The sequence below is a fragment of the Notechis scutatus genome, chromosome 4, assembly GCF_049901735.1.
Source record: "Notechis scutatus isolate UNSWTSFEM ecotype Mainland chromosome 4, rNotScu1.2, whole genome shotgun sequence".
NCBI lineage: Eukaryota > Metazoa > Chordata > Lepidosauria > Squamata > Elapidae > Notechis > Notechis scutatus.
Genome location: NC_142012.1, coordinates 71,611,577 through 71,629,966, shown reverse-complemented (window position 1 = coordinate 71,629,966; position 18,390 = coordinate 71,611,577).

Here is an 18,390-nt window from a genome sequence, read left to right as displayed (position 1 = left end):
AGTTGCAGTAATTGGAGAGAGCAGCATAGAAGAGAAAGAACTGGACAAAAACACAAAACACAAATAGACAAGGCAAAAGAAAGCAAAGGTAGTAGCAATAGTAATAAGCACCTTAAGTGCAATCCCCAAAAATATAATTTACAAAATCACCACCAGCTAATTATTGCCAAAGACTTGGAGCAAATGACACCATCAAACAGCGACATCCGTGACTCTGAGACCAACGGCTCCCGAGGATCAGACATGCGGAATGATGGAGAAGAGGCCAGGGTAAAGCCAAGGGCCAAAGACACACAGCCAGACTAGGGTAATACAGCCAAGGCACTCAAGGGGCAGGGCAAAATTCAGCTGCACCAATAAATGCACATTTAGTGATATACTGTAGTTAGAGATGAGTGTTGATTCCAAACCAGTCAGACTTTCATGGCTTAACAGAATTGAGGCTGTCGATTGTCTTGATCCTTTTACTGTTCCAACCATCCAACAGGAGAGAATCCAGTCGTTCAAACAGAATACCGAAACATTTTTCAAACCTTTCTGAAACATTTTTCAGACTTTCTGAACCTTGGAAAAGGGGCTCCTGATCAGGCAAGAGGGCCCTGGCCATAGCAGCCAGCAGGTCCCACTAGCCAGCAGCCCTGCGGCCACTCGGCCCAGGCAATCTTCTCTCCTTGCCCTTGGAAAAGCCCCTGAACGGTGTGGTTCCAATCAGGAGAACTGATTTTAAAGCTACCATTTAAATAGGCCATAGAAAACGTGTTTTTGATGAAAACATACAGAAAAAGACTGGCGGATTTTGCTGGAAAGACCGAAAGAATGTGACGCATTTACAGTGTTGTTCAGAATAATCTGGGAAAGTATGCATGGACAAAATCAATACCGCTTTGCTTGAGATTTGGCAGCAAAGAAAATTACAGTATCTATTTTGTTTATTCTTGGTGGCTTGAATATATTGATATTTGCTTGAAAAAACATCCCCTTTGGCACCGTCTTTACAACTTGCATACTTTAGGTTTATTTAATCAGGAGCCACAGAGTAAACCTTAAGTAAACCTGGGGCTTTGAATATCATTGTGGCTAATGCATGAAAGCTAATTTAATTTTATAAATCAAGTAAATGTGGGCTGAAAGTTCACTATTGTGCAATACAATAAGGAAAAACAAAACTTTCCTACAATTAGAATAGAAGAAGAAAAAAAGCAAATTCTTTAGACAAAGAGGAAAATGCCCCTAGGTTATGAGACTAGCTCAGGCACTCATAAGAATTCCTGGCCTTTTCCTTTGGATAGCTTGAGAAATAATATTTAATATGCATAAAGACAACTTCTCCAGGTGTCCAGTTAAAGCCACAGCAACTGCATCCCTCTGGCCTCCTTCTGCTCAGGTTTAGGATCCAGGAGAGATCATCCTTTAGGGAATTTCCCTATTCCTGTTTCACTAAGGCAGTTGCTGTGCTGGAACATAAACTGGCCAATGCTGAATTGCAAATCAGGATAAGCAGCCAGGCAGGTCAAGGAGAATGGCGCTTCCCTTCCCTTTCCCAATAACACCCCCCTCCCCAGTTTCCTTGCAAAGTAAAATACTTCGCTCTAGGCCATTGTGCTCAAAGTATTCTTCAAACCACATAGTAGGTTGTGATACAAGCTGCCTAGAGTTTGTAGCAGCGCCTCCAACTCACTCTCTCCCGCCTGGTTGCAGTGAAGGACAGCTCTGCTCCTGGGCCCACAGGAGGCATGATGTGATCATGCAAGTTACACCACTTGCACAGTGATTTTTTCTTGTGCATAGCATTGTCCTAACTTGGATCAGACAAATGCATGTATGGAACATTCTCACCTGGGCACAGTTCTCGGGGAGTTGAGATTTAAAATGCTCTTTGAATTTTGGGCAGAGAGAAGTTGCTAATAATTTTAATGCTTTTAAAAAAAAACCTTATAGCTTTTATTTGGAGTTTTATTGTAGTTTATGTGTGTGTGTGTGTGCGCGTGTGTGTGTGAAAATGAATACGATATTCTATATTGTTATTTTAGGTCGTGCTAATATTCCCTAATTCCAAGGGCGGGAATCTACCAGTTCGCACCTATTCGCTAGAACCGGTTGTTAACATTCTAAGCTGTTCTGAGAACCGGTTGTTAGAAGAAATTACTGGCCTAATCCTGTAAGGAAGGCAGGAAGGAAACATTCTGGTGTTGCTTACAGAAACTGCCTCTCCATTAACTCTTATTACATTCTTGGCAGGACTAGACTTCCTGTCTCAGGAACTTCTATGGTTTTTTTCCCCTCCTTTGCTGCTACTTTGCTTGTGTGGAGTGACCATTCAAAGTTACAACAGCATTGAAAAAAGTGACTTATGACTATTTTTCACACTTACGACTGTTGCAGCATCCCCACAGTCAAGAGAGGCCAGGCGAGGAGATGCGTGCCTCGATGATATTGAGTTGGCCACACCTAGCCAATAATATGACCACCAAGCCACGTTCACCCAATCACATGACCACCAAGCCACACCCAACTAAGCCACGCCCACAGAACCGGTTGTTAAAAAATTTGAATCCCACCCCTGCCTAATTCCCCTGCTCTAGGCAAAAGATGGTATAAGGTAGCAGATTTTCAAAGCTTTAAAGGGAGTTTGTTAGGAATAACATGGTTACCTAACGTAGTTTGGGTAAAATAATATATATAGACTATGATAGTGAGTTTAAGTGTGTGTCACTTTAACTGCAAAGCATGTAATTTTGGGTGCGGCTGTAAATCGCCATAAGAGGGAGCAAGAGAACTGGATTGATTGCTGGCTTACTGGATTGCTTGCAGACGATGATGGATTGATGGTGTGATAACTGCGTGTTCTTTGCTGTTGCTGAAGGAAGAAAAGAGGTTTGAATTCTTCATATCTCTAACTGCGAAGAGATATATTACAGGACTGATATTTGTAAGTTTAATGACCTCTTTTTCGACACTGGACTTTGCAACTGATTAATCCCCGGACGGACTGAACTAGTGTATGATATATGGACTGTTTGACTATGCTATAAATCTTACTGGAATAAACTATTTAACTAGCACATTGTATCTGTTTTACTGAGTGTAAACTACAACAACGTTTATCTCACATATTTGCCTGCCTGCCTGACTGCCGTGCAGGTTCTGCTAGGATGTATATCCCTAACACTGGTTATGGGCCCAGGCTGCACAGTCAGACTAACCAGGATATAACAGGCTTATATATAAAGTGAGAGTTTTGTGTAGTTACACAATAACTACATGCACCAACGTGCCTACCGTCCCTGTCCTATTGTTTCTCTTATTCTTCTTTTATTTTTCTTATATGTACCCATTTCATGTATTCACAACTATGTATACACTTATACTTATTATCTTGTAAACAATTGGCAAATCAAATAAATAAATAAAAATAAATAAATAAATACTGTAAACAGACAGCTGTGTTTTATTAATTATAGTTTAATATCCAGAAAAAGATGGCACAAGTCAATTTACAAAGTTTGTCTCTAATATCCAAACTGGATGGAACAAACTATGTTTCATGGTCTATGAAATGCAGCCTACTTCTACGCAGAGAAGGTTTGTGGAGTATAATTCAAAACCCACCAGAGGTAGATGCATGGGATACGGAAGATGAGGATGATGCCCAGAAAATACAAGAATATAAACTGAAGAATGAGCAAGCTCTCTGTATAATAGGACTGACACTCTGTGACCAGCAGCTTGTCCATATTCGTGGAGAAGAAACAGCTGCGAAATGTTGGGAGAATTTAAAGAAGATTTATGTTCGAGACAGTGTAGGAGCACATATAAATCTTACACGGAAACTGTTCAGAACACGTCTTCAAAAGAATGGAGACATGTTGAATCATATAAACACAATGAAGAGAATTTTTCAGGAACTGCATGAAAAAGAACTTATCTTCACAGAACTACACCAGGTTTATATAATTTTATCTTCGTTAGATGAGAGTTATGACGACTATGTAACTTCACTGGAAGTACTGCCAAAAGATAACCTCACATTAACTGACATTACTGGCAGATTAATTGAAGAAGCCAGGAGAAGGCTTGAAAGGGATCAACTCAGAAGGGAACAACCAAAAGAAGAAGATAAAGAATCTACGACAGCCTATACAATTAGAAAATGTTTTAATTGTGGAGGAAAAGGACATTTGGCTAGATTCTGCAAGAAAGGAAAATGCTACAATGCCAGCCAGAATGCTAAAAGGCATCAAAAGGATGAAAAATGCTTAGAGTTAGCCATGTATAGCAACGAAACTGTGAATAATAATTTATGGGTTGTAGATAGTGGAGCATCGCACTGCATAACGAAAGATAAGAAAAGATTTGTTAAGATGTCCACGAGTTCACAGCAGATATCGTTAGCTAATGGCTGGAAAATGAAAGCAAAAGGTGAAGGTATTGCACATTGTTCTTGCATAAAAGAAAATGTAAAAATGTTATATGTACCACAACTTAAGTTTAATTTGTTTTCAGTTAGAGTTTTGGTTAAACTAGGTTATGTAGTTACCTTTAGGGGAGAAAACTGCATAATAGAAAAAGAAGGTAAAAAAGTGACTGCAACTTTAAAAGGTGAATTGTATGTGTTAAATGATAATCAATCAGAGGTAGCTAACACAGTATATAATAATGTTAAACCTCATGATGAATGTATACATTTGTTACACAGACGTTTAGGGCATATAAATTTTAAAATGCTCAAGCAAACGGTTGAACTGTCTGAAGGTATAAAACTGAAGCCTTGCAGTAAGTATTTGCACTGCAATGCTTGCAGTCAAGAAAAAAGCAAGGTAATACCAGCAAATAGAATAAATGGATTTAAGACAAAGGAACCTCTAGAGGTCGTATTTGCTGATATTATAGGTCCTAAAAAACCAAGTGTGGGAGGTGCTCGTTATATACTAAGCATAATGGATCATTATTCTAGATATGGTTTCTGTTATTTAATGAAAAGTAAAATGGAAACATATCAGAATTTCTTTAATTGGTTGAAGTTTGCAGAAAGAAAAACTAAAAGGAAACTAGTAACTCTTGTAACTGATAATGGTACGGAATTTATAAACAATAAATTCAAAAATAGACTGAAGATGGCAGGTGTTGAACATAAAAAGTCTGCACCATATATGCCACAACATAATTCCTTTATAGAAAGACGAGGCCAAACAATACAGGCAATGGCTCGAACTATGTTGTCGGATTCAGGATTACCTGAAACTTTGTGGGGAGAAGCAATAATGTGTGGTAATCATATATTGAATAATGTTAACTCAACAACAGGTGAATTACCATTCACACGGTGGCATGGTAGAAAACCTGACCTAAGCTACATGCACACATTTGGAGCACCAGCATGGGTGCATATTCCTACACAACTGAGACATAAGGGGCAGCATAGGGCTAAAAAGTTATTCTTTGTAGGTTATGAATCTAATCACAAATCATACAGATTCTGGAAAAAAGGTACACCTAGAGTTTACTGTAGTGCTAGTGCACAATTCCTAGAACATGTAGGATGGGACAAACTGGAGCAAGATTCAAGTAAGGATGTAATCATAGAAACCTACAAAAGACCAAAATCACATATCAGTAATAAGAAGAGTACAATTAAAGAGGAAGTACAGGAAGAGCATATAGGACCAGAACAGGAAGAAATAGGTGAACAGGAAGAAATAGATAACCAGGAACAGGTAGTACATGAAAGTCCACCTGTAAGCCCTGTAATACCTAGACGTTCTACACGTGAAACCAGACCACCTGACAGGTACCAAGCAAGTGTAGTTTGCCAAGTTAGTAAAGTTCCAAATACTGTTGAAGAACTTAAAATGTATCCAGCAAAGGAAAAATAAAATTGGCAAAGAGCAATGGAGAAAGAATTAAATTAATTAAAACAAATGGAAGTTTATGAAAATGTTAAATTACCTCCAGGTGAAAAGTCCATTGGCTGTAAATGGATATTTAAATTAAAAACAGGTAAAAATGGGACTGTTACCCATAAGGCTAGGTTGGTAGCTCAAGGATTTAATCAAACTGCATGTGATTATGATGAAATATTTGCACCGAGTCTAAAAGCAACAACCTTGAGAGCAGCTTTAGTGTGGGCAGCTAAGAAGAATTATATTATAAATCACTTAGATGTAGAAACTGCCTATCTGCATGCACCATTGCAGCACACTATATATTTAAAGAAACCTAGAGGAATTAAGGATGATAAAACTAATAATGACTGTTGTAAACTTAAAAAGAGTCTCTATGGATTAAAACAATCTGGTTATGAATGGAACCAATATATTGTTAAGGAGTTAAACAATATAGGGTTTAAAGCAGGTTTAGCTGATCCATGTGTATTTAAGAGAGAGACAAATGGAATAGTGTCATTATTATTGTTGTTTACAGATGATATTGCCTTAATTACAAAAACTAATAATGAAGCTACTGAAATAATATCATTATTAGGTAAGAGGATAAAATTAAAGCAATTAGGAGAGATAAAACAGTATCTCGGATTGACAATAAATAAAACCAAAAGTGGCTATAAGATATCTCAAGAGGATAAGATTTATCAATTACTAAAAACATACAAGATGGAACTTTGTAAACCGGCTAAAACTCCAATGAGTCAGGAATTTGGCCACACTGATGCTCAAAGTCCAAAATTCGATAAGACTATTTATCAATCACTAATTGGTAGTTTATCGTACATTAGTAATTGGTCAAGGCCAGATATTGCCTATGGCGTTAATCAATTGGCAAGATTCAACGCTGAACCCACTGAACAACACTGGCAAGCGACAAAACGTATATTAAGGTATCTTAAAAAGACTATGCATTGTATTTGGAGCCAAAAGATGATCTGATTTTAAGTGCATATGCTGATGCAAGTTTTGCAACAGACATAAACACTAGGAAATCAACTTCAGGTATGGCTATACTATTAGGAAAAGCACTGATTGGTTGGAGGTCAATTAGACAGCAACACATAAGTATGTCCACAATGGAAGCAGAATTTTCATGTCTATCTTTATTATGTACTGATTTAATTCTGTATAAACAGTTGTTATTAGATATGGGAATAACTGTTAATGATTCCATTGTTGTATATGAGGACAATCAAGCAGCCATACGGTTGGCTACAAATATTGCTGTGAAAACGAGATCTAAGCATACAGATCTTAGATATCTGAATGTAAGACAATCTGTAAAAAATGGTTTAATAAGATTGGAATATTGCATGACTGAAGAAAATTTTGCTGATCAATTTACAAAAGCCCAAGGTTCAGTCAAACATAAGGAAAGTTGTGGCAACTATGGTTTAAAGTTGTAAATATATATATATATATATATATATATATATATATATATATATATATATATATATATATATATATATATATATATATATATATATATAATTATATTACCCAAAAGGGGAGTATGTTAGGAATAACATGGTTACCTAACGTAGTTTGGGTAAAATAATATATATAGACTATGATAGTGAGTTTAAGTGTGTGTCACTTTAACTGCAAAGCATGTAATTTTGGGTGCGGCTGTAAATCGCCATAAGAGGGAGCAAGAGAACTGGATTGATTGCTGGCTTACTGGATTGATTGCAGACGATGATGGATTGATGGTGTGATAACTGCGTGTTCTTTGCTGTTGCTGAAGGAAGAAAAGAGGTTTGAATTCTTCATATCTCTAACTGCGAAGAGATATATTACAGGACTGATATTTGTAAGTTTAATGACCTCTTTTTCGACACTGGACTTTGCAACTGATTAATCCCCGGACGGACTGAACTAGTGTATGATATATGGACTGTTTGACTATGCTATAAATCTTACTGGAATAAACTATTTAACTAGCACATTGTATCTGTTTTACTGAGTGTAAACTACAACAACGTTTATCTCACATATTTGCCTGCCTGCCTGACTGCCTTGCAGGTTCTGCTAGGGTGTATATCCCTAACAGAGTTTTCTTTAGCACTTCAGCCATGACACGAAAGAATTACCTCTACATTGAGACTGATGAGGAACAAAGGCCTGGTGCAATTAAAGTCTATTAACAACAATTGAGGGCATTTCATAAGCTGGTGCAAGCTGGGGTTTTGATGCTTGATGAAAAGATTCAGCCAGGAACTTCAACGCAAAAACTACTAACTTGGTTAAAACGTAAGAGAATTCACATGCTCCCAATCTGTCTGCCCGGAGCCATTCATTGTCTTCAATTGCATTATATATAATCCTTGTTTGATCGTCCTGCTAAGTTCAACAAAAGAAAAATTTCTCAGGTCCTCAAATTTTATTTGAAATGTCATCAAGAACTGTAACATATTTGTTTTTATTTATTATAAGTGTTATTAGATATATGCTCAAGGCAACATAGATACTTCCTCCAACTTTCCCCTTCAACAGCCCTGGGAGGTAGGCTGGCTGAGAGACCCAGACTGGCCCAGAGTCACCCAGGACAGAGGCTCCATCACGCCTCTTCCTGGGTCCACTCTATCCCACTGGTTTTCTGGTATGTCTAAAAAGCCCCCTCTGGTTGCTCTTGAAGGGAGTTTCCATTAACCAGGTAAGGCAGGCTCCTGCTAGAAGAGTAGGTGGCACGTGTGGCCAGGAGCCTTTGCATACTTTTGGGTGGCACCCCAGCTGCACCCATCCCTAGATCCGGAGGCTCTGTTCACAGTCAGTCATGCTCTTGGGATTTTTCCTCTGGATTACCACAACAGGTGCTACTTGCGTCTCTTCCTGAAAAGCATCCAGAAGCTTCAACTGTTGCAAAATGTGGCTGCATGCTTGGGTCGGAAAAGTTGCCGCATATTCCACACATGTAGCACACACCACTGCTGGCACGAGCTGCATTTGCTACCAGGGTGCTTCCAGATGCAATTCCAAGTGGTTATCACTTTTAAAGCTCTCCAGGTCTCAGGCCATGGAGCATTTTCTCCCCATTGTTTTCTTGCCATTCATTTTGACCCAGTGGGTTGGTTGCACATGTTGGTGGTCCTATCTGCCAAAGAATGCCGGCTGGCAGGAACCAGGAGATGCGCCTCCTCTGGTGTGGTCCCTAACACTTCTGGTTCAGCTGGCATGCTCCATGCATGCCGTTTCATGATGGCACGAGATTACAATTTTCTGTTTCAAAAATTTAATGCAATGTTTTTGTAATAGATCAAAACTGCCAATTTATGAATAAGCTAGAATCATCTGCTTGTTATTATCCTGTATAGTGCAGTTTGCTAGATCTTTTCTCCCTTTATAAGAGTTTTTAAATTTTATTTTATAAATATTTTATACTTTATTTTAATTTTAGATTTAAATTTAATCTTGAACCTTTAAATTTCAACTCAAGCAACAATATTGTCTCTTACAGCTCTTTGCCATAGATCTTTGGCATTCTAAAGTGTTACTGTGCTGAAAAAAACTATGCTAAAAGAGTGTTTTAATTTACGAACGCCCCACTTATACACTTCTCAATCATAGATTCTGTGTATTGGACAAGTGAGCAATCATTAAAACTAATCAGAATCAAAATCTTCACGGTCACATGAACAGGAAGGGCCTGCAATGTTTCCCAAACATCGGGAGCTCAAGGGCCAAGACTGCCTGTGGGCCCAGGGTATGGGGCTGAAAACCGGAAACCTTGCCTGCCTCCTTATGGGGTGGTCCTTCCTTTATTCCCCCAGCAGCCCCCCTCCCAAACTAAGATGCCCCTCTGGCAGTTAGCCTGGACCACGGCCTCTCCTGGCTCCAAAGGGGAGGCCCTCAGGCCAGAGGATCCACTTCTGCTCCCCAGGTTTTCCTATTGGATGGGCTGCCGCTGGTGGGTTTCTCCGCCCAAAGCAAAAGGGAAGCCAGTTCTCCATGGAGGGCCCCTGGGAGACTTCTGTCCTGGAGTGGAGGTGCATAACGTCATGGAAGAGTACAAGAATGTTGTGTTTAAGTCAGCTGGGAAATTGTTTCTGATTATTTCTGTTGGGGAAATTAACCATCGGATTCAGTCGGTCAAATACTGAGGCAAATTTCATTGTTAGGTTGTGATAAGCAGAAAACGAGCCGAGAGCTGAAAAGGTTGCTATTTGGAGAAGCAAGAAGTGAGGTCACTGTTGGAGAGAAAAAAGATGGAGATTTTTAGGGTTTAAAATAAAACGCATCCCACCTCTACTCAGAAAAGGCTGAAAGGTTTTATGAAAAGGGTTCCTGCAGCTGCTTCTGCAAATGATCTTAAGAGCTTTTCTGACATGTTTGTCAGATTACAGATGGTGATGAGAAAGGCACAGCTGGTGTGACATTAACAAAGCAAAAAAGGATCATTTATACTTTTAGTGTTGTCCTGAAAATATGGCAAGTTGCAGGACAAATAAGGAGAATCACAACCAGCCCATGGTCACAAAGGGGCGGAGAGCCAAAGTCCCCCTGGCGAAGTCAGGAGGCGAGGGAGAGGGGCTTAGTCGGGCCTCCTGTCTCATACCAGGTGAGTCGAGGCTGCTGGGGTGAATCAGGAAAAAAGCAACTGTCCCTGTGAGAAAGGCTTTGTAGCACTCCTGGGAGGGAGGGAGGATGATCTCTAGGGGTCACAACTGCTGCTCCCCCAGCCAGCTGGCCCCCTGTAAAGCATCAGCAGGGAAGGGCCGGTGAAAGCATTTTAAGAACAGCCCACCATATCTAGAATAGTCAATAAAATCTTCAAGTCGCCCCGTGACGTTCCTGTCCTCCTGCTTCGCCAATCTTTTCTTGGGATGCTTCTGAATTTCACAAACTAAGCCACAGCCCTCAGTTTCCCACATGGTTCCCCATCCAAATATTCGCGATTGCTAAACTGCAGCAGCAATGTCTGGCAATCCTGCTTGGGACTCAGCCAGGATCAAGCCTGGTTAGTCCTTGGTCACCAGGGAGTACCAGAACCCTAGACCACGGTGAACCCTCAGCAAAACAGCCAAGGAAAAGGCCAAGGCAAAACACTTCCCTGCCCAGAAAGCCTGCAAATCTCTCTCTCTCTCTCTCCTCACACACACACACACACACATGCACACGCACACACACGCACATGCGTGTGCACACACACACACACCAGCCAAATTTTGACTCCTGGGCTTGTTTGCTTTCCGTGTCCTAGGAAGGAGGCTGCTCTGCAGAGGTTCTCCTGGAATAACACGCAGACAAAGCAGAGAGAGACAGAAACACGGGTTCAGGATACGCGGCAGGAGGAACTCAGGAGAAATCTGAAGAAAGCCTTCACTAAACAAGAAAGCGTGGAAAAACAGTGGGAGCTTCCAAAAGAAAGTTACTGAGATCTTCAAACAATGGCCAGATAATACGGGCTTCACATCAATGTCTAAGTGTAAAACTGATTTAATTTCTTCTTGTAAATTATGACTACCAACCAAGCATGTTTGTTTATCTCACTGGCAGAAATAAAAGTCTCCCCTCTCCTAAGACAAGGCCCTGTTTCATCTTTCCAGACTTGGTAATCAGCAAAGAACTGGTGCATCTGGAACAATTTTGGTGGGTTGACTCTTTTTGTTTAAACTCTTGTTCTTTAGTTATCTTCAAAACGGTGATTAATACACCATTAATCCATAAACATGGAAAGGGAGCCGCCAGGAGCTTCCATGGTCAGTGGGCAGCTCTAGGGGCACCCGATAGATAGATAGATAGATAGAATTCTTTTTTATTGGCCAAGTGTGATTGGACACACAGATTGGTGTGCATCTTGGTGCAGATGCTCTCAGTGTACATAAAAAGAAAAGAGACATTCATCAAGAGTCAAGAATCAACAGGTACAACACTTAATGATAGTCATAGGGTACAATAAGCAATCAATTCATACTAGGAAACAGTCAATATAAATCATTAGGATACAAGCGACAAAGTTACAGTCATACAGTCACAAGTGGGAGGGAATTATTTGTTTAGCATAGGGATGGCATTCGGAAAAAACCTCTCTTTGTGTCTTGTGCTGTCCAGACAGTTTAGAGTTAATGGGATTTGGGATAGTTAGTTAGGAATTGTGAGCTGTCCCCTTAAGGGTACATCATGGTAAATGTAGTTAAGGCATCCTGGGAAATGTAGTCCATGTCATGTGGTCACACCTTTAATCTGGATTGGTCACTAAATTGACCCTTGTTGGGTTGGGGAAGGCTCCCTCACTCTTGCCTGAATCCACCATACCATGCAGTGGCTTCAATCATCATGGGGATGAGGGTTTATCATCTTTCTACACCACAATTCAGCTATGCAAAGGATTGGACATTAAGAAGAACCTCATCATAAATGTGAGTTAATAAGGATGCCTGATGAACCAATAAAAAAGACTTTGTGTGGATGCTTTGTGGAGTTACTCTGTCTGCTTTATGCCATCCAGACAGTAATAAGCAGAACAGTAGAAAGATAATGAATCTTGATTCCTGGAAGAAGTAGAGTGAAGCAAAGGTAATTTGAATTTTGTGATAAAGACAAAGATATTTTGAAGCCAGGAGTAAATGTGCATGCTATTCTTTTGTACCTCAAACCTCATTCTGGATGCAGGAAGGGGCAAATCCCCCCTCCCCTCTCTTCATCAAGAGAAGCTTCTCTGTCTCAGGTTACATTTCTGCTAACTTAAAAGGAACTAATTGTGCAAACAAAGGGAGGAGCCAGGTATGACCCATGTACCCATGTCTTCCCTCAGTTACTACCTATAAGCTCCTTTCAAATGCAGATGAAGAGTCAAAAGTAATCTCTTCTTGTGTTCTAAAATAAAAGCTAAATCTGCTATGTTCATTCAAACTGAAAAGCTCAGCGTTTTTAAAGCTCTGGCCTGTTTCTAAAAGGCAATTAAGAGGGACCCTGTTTTTCTCTGGCCGTTTTATTGGGGGTCGTAATTCATTACTGAAAGACTTTCTTCAAAGCAAAGGAGCCCATCCCCCCCCTCCCAAGACGCAAAGCTAATTCAAGCAGCTATATGAACAACGGAGCAATTTCTTTTTTGATAAAAAACCTAGAGTTTATCCATCTTATATCTATACTGGAAAATTTACAAGTATAACACTGCATGCAACCTTTGGAGTGCTGTATTTGTTTGATGAATTTCTCTTCCAGCGAGCAAGCAATAAATTCCTTTGTGGCTCACCCCCCCACCCTACAGACTTAAGCAAAGCAGCCCACAGCACCGTCTGGTAGTCCAGGAGAAATTTCCCTGAGAATTCAAAGACTTGTCTGCAAATTTTTATAAGAACTTGTTTACAAATTTTTATAAAAACTATAGAAAGTTTCCCAAATTTAACCAGTGCTTAACCAATGAAAAATCTTTTTTAAAAAAATTATTGTGGCAACATTAAGCAACTTAATGCAAGGTTCCAGTACTACCTGCAGCCTAACCTGTGCTTTGCAACAGTGTCTTCCAGACCTAGCAAGCAACACTAACAGGCAAACCTGTGTTTTGCTCTCACATCTTCAGACTCAGCAACAACGCCTCCTATTGTGCCAATTTGTGTAGCAAGCAACAGGCAAACCCGCATTTTGCCCTCACGTCTTCAGACTCAGCAACAACGCCTCCTATTGTGCCAATTTGTATAACAAGGAACACTAACAGGCAAACCTGCGTTTTGCTCTCATGTCTTCAGACTCAGCAACAATGCCTACTATAGCGCCCACTTGTGTAGCAAGCACGCAATGCACCCTAAATGCAGCCATATTGTGCAGCGCCACTTATGTGCTCAAGTACTAAATTTAGCAGAAACTCCTACTTTCTGAACCATGTCAACTTCTTCAGCCATGACAGATGTCCCTGAAGTACCAGAAGACTCGAACCCTCTCCACCCACCCTAGATGTAAATGTGGAGCCTGGTTCCCAAAAACCAGTTTTAGATGTCCAAACCTCTGGAGAAGCAGCGATATCTCAGAAAGCCTACAACCTCAGACGGCATAGGAAGCTCACCCAACCCGCAGAGAGGATTGGAACAGGCAGTATCACCGTCATGCAGATGCATGGGTGGAGGTGGTCAAGATCTGCAACACCCCAAAAGCAAGTTGCCCCTCAAGAGCCTCTTCCTAATGCAGAAGGAGTTAGAGCAGCATCTTGCACGGTGGAGGGACAGTGAAAATAAGCTTAAATACATACAGTTGAGCCTGGAAGACCCAAAGCTCCAAGAACGCATTCATTGCTTCGAGGAGGCGAACAACGAACGCGAAGACAGCGTTCGGGAAGGCAGAAACTCCCTCCAGGCCGTGATCTTTGATGCGCTTCAAAAGGAACAAGGGAGAGGGCCACATCTGACATAGGTCTTCAATCACAGGCATCTTCTTCCCACCATTCGAGAAAAGCCTCCTCCCTCCATCCCAAACCAGCTAGATCGCAAGCAGGTTCCAGTGTCTCGTGCCAATTCTCTGCTGCTGGGTCTCACCATTTCTCCAGAGCATCCTCCCGTCACAGCGGTGCATCTAAAGCCTCCAAAGCAGCAAGTTACACTGACCGGGCTGCAGAAGCTGAAGTAGAAGCTGCGGTAGCAGACACAGATCTACATGCCACAGAGGAGGTAACACAGCAGAAGACGGCAGTAGCAGCTCAACAGGCAGAAATAGCGGCTAAACAGGCAGAAATAGCGGCCAGATAACAGGCAGAAATGGCCAAAGCCCAGGCCAGACAACAGGCAGAAATGGCCAAAGTGCAGGCCAAATTGGAGTTGGCCGAATGGCAAAGAGACTCCGCAACAAAGACGGCATGGGCCGCAGCATGGCGGAAGATGACTGACAACGCCTCCTTCAACTTCGACCTCGAAGAGTTGGGAGAAGAGAGCCCAGACACATAGGTCAAGGCCTACATGGATGAGCAGCACTCGCTAAAAATGAGCAGATGGAACTGCCTCAGTTACCTAACATCTCCCACAACCAGGGAAGCACAGGGATAAATCTCAACCACAGACTCTAAACTTCAGTCACACAACGGATGTTGTAAGACCTAAAATACGAGATTCACTTCCCGCCAACAGCAAATCTCCCCCAACTGATGTTGTACCACCTAAAGTCCGAGATTCTCTTCCCAGAATGAGCAACCCGAACCCAACATCTCATGGCCTGCCGAGCAAGCAACTAAACCCACCAGTGATCACAACAACTTCTCAACAAGTTGACATGCAACCAACCACATTTGCCACACTCAATCCACAGACAAAAGAGTTCTCGCCACAACTGCATGAAAACTCTAATGCACAGTGTGGAACCTACACCCAAACTCAAGAGGTACTACCTACATATGTGGGGACAGATAACGACCTCCTCATAAAGTACTCTTTGGTGAATCACGTACCATCCACAACACATGCCCTCGAGCCAGAACGCCATGCCTACGAGGACATCATACGAAGACATGACATGCCCTCACAGAGAAGTAACAGAGAACTATCACTAAGGTGTGGAAGGTTAGACTTAGCAGCTAATGGTGTGTACAAATTCAATGACAAGCCAGGCAGAGAATGGAAGAACATTTTCACAAGTACCACTCAACGTGAACAGCTGCTTCCCGGTGAAAAACTTAAATTTCTGTTGGCATGGCTAGGACCACGGTCTAGCTGCATGGTGAAACACATTTATACAAGCATACTTAACGCCCCAGCACCGTTCTAAAATGAGCATGGGATGCTTTGGACCGGAAATATGGCGAGAACACATTGATGGAATACTCGCTCCTAGAACGACTTTACAGTTTCCCGTGTATCGCCATCCACGAAACCCAAAGACTAGAGGAATTTTCCAACATTCTTATGGAGCTGCGAACAGCCAAAGAATGTTCTGACTTACCAGGACTGGCTTGCCTTGATCTCTTCATAACACAAGAAGCAATCATCGCAAACTCCCCCCAAAATATTAGAACGATGGATTGTTTTGTCTGATGCCTTTCTGGCCACAAACCGCAAACGAGAACCACCCTTTGCCCTTTTTCTGCCTTCTGCAAAGAGGTGGATTTGCAGCTGTACAGATGCAGATAGATCTCAACAAGACGTCCATAACAAATTACATTTATTGGTTCATCAGGTATCCTCATAACTCACGTTTGTGACAAAGTTCTTCTTTAATGACCAATCCTTTGTATATTTGCCTTGTAGTAAAAGATGGTTATCTCCTAACCCATCTCGTAGCGATAGAAAGAAGCTGCCATGAATTAGAGAGTTCAGACAAAGAATGAGGAAAACCTCCCCCACCCTTCGAGGGTCAATTTAGTGACCAATCAGGATTACAGATGTGGCCACATGACATGAACTACATTTCCCAGGATACCTTTAATTACATTTACCATGATGCATTCCCTTAAGGGGACAGCTCATAATTCCTAAGTAACTATCCAATTCCCATAGACTGGCTGGGACAGCACAGCCCTTCTCCAAGAATTTGTTCTCCGGCAAACAGAGTCCTGCAACAGCTTTAGAAACCTTCACCTCAGACACAGATTTTACCCACCTAACAGAGACCACAACTGAAACTCTGCACCCCTAAAGAGTCTACTGCACATCTCTACAGATCATCACCACGCGACAACACATAACACAGGGGTCGTGACCTCTGTTTCCTGTGGTTTAGTGATGATCAGCACAACCAACGGATTTCTGAATACTGAATGAGGGTGCATGTATTTGGCAATGGCTCCTCCCCTGCAATTGCGAACTACGGTTTCCAACGTACTGCTCATGAGGGAGGAGACAAGCAGCAGAAGCGCAACACTTTGTAGAACATGACTTCTACATAGATGACGGCTTGAAATTGGTAGCCACCCCAGCAGAAGCCATAGGCCTCTTGAAGAACACACAACAAATGCTAGGGACGGCCAACCTCAAGCTATACAAGATAGCATCCAATAGTGAAGAAGTACTAAAGCTCTTTAATCCCAAGGACCATGCCAAGGGATTGCAAGACCTCAATTTCGGCAGAGACGCTCCCTTTATCCAACGCAGTCTCGGCTTGTGTTGGGACTTGAAGAAAGACTTTTTCACCTTCAAAACCCCAGCCCTAAAGATCGGCTTCACAAGGAGAGGAGTGCTGTCAACGGTTAACAGCCTGTTTGATCCTTTAGGGTTTGCAGCTCCTGTCACCATTCAAGGTAGAATCCTACTGCGTACACTCTCCCGAAAAACCAAAGATTGGGATGAACCCCTCCCACCAGAGCAGAAGCAAGAATGGGAGACATGGTGCAACTCTATATGCTGTCTCCACAACGTTCACCTACAGTGCACATATGTTCCCATCTCGCCCACCAAGGCACAAAGACAGGAACTGTGTGATGACCCATAGTCTCTCAAAATAACCCAAAACCCCAAACATATATTAAAGTCCAGTAAGGCCTTCAACTTAACTTCAGTTTTAGTAGGCACAGTTTAAAGTCACAAAAGTAAATAATGAGGCAAACAGAAAACCAAAACAAACTGCATTGATGAGAGTTCCAAAGCCAGCCAAGATAACTAATCATAAACTCCAGGAAAATAACCGAGAAAAGTCCATGGGAAGAACGCCAGCAAAGATAACCTCTTTCAAGGTGAACACTAATTGACTTCAGCAATTCTAACTGCGCAGTTGCAAACTTATATACATAGCTCCCACCTGCAAGCCACGAGGAGGATCATGGTAATCTCCTCTTGAGTAGACCTCGCTTTTCCCTGATCCTCTCCTCCCTGCGTGACCTAGGATGGATAGGGGATGGGCCTGGATCCTCCTCTGGCTGCTCAGCCGACCTCTGCCCTTCTCCAGCCTCCTCCACCACCTCTGGAGCCACACTCCCACTCCCTGTTGGCTGTTCCTCCTCTTCCTCAGAGTCAGTCTCCACCAGGGGCATGATAAACTGCATGTTTTCTCAGATGTGTCAACAAAGGCAGTAGCAGCCATGGCATACCTCAAAGTCTACAGCGGGGAGAGCAATGCATATGTCGGATTCATCATGGGAAAAGCAAAACTAGCACTGCAAAAAGGTCATACTATACCATAGTTGGAACTTTGCGGAGCGGAGCTGACATGATAACAAAGATGATAGATCTTCCCTTAGAACCCACCATTTTCTATACAGACAGCAGAGTGGTACTGGGTTATATCTACAATGAGAGTAGGTGCTTCTACGTCTATGTGAGTAACAGAGTTGAACGTTTCAGGGGATCTTCTGAACCTGTGCAGTGGCGGTATTTTCCAACGGACCAGAACCCTGCAGATCATGCGACAAGGTCTATTCCTGCATCCCAGTTATCAACTTCTACCTGGCTCAAAGGCCCCGAGTTCTTGTGGCATACAGATGCCTTGGAGCTAGGGACACCCGGTTTGTATGAACTCCTAGATCCAGATAATGATGGCGACATTCGACTGCTAGTCAAGAAGGTAGAACCGGTCGTCCCTCTGGTCGTCTGCC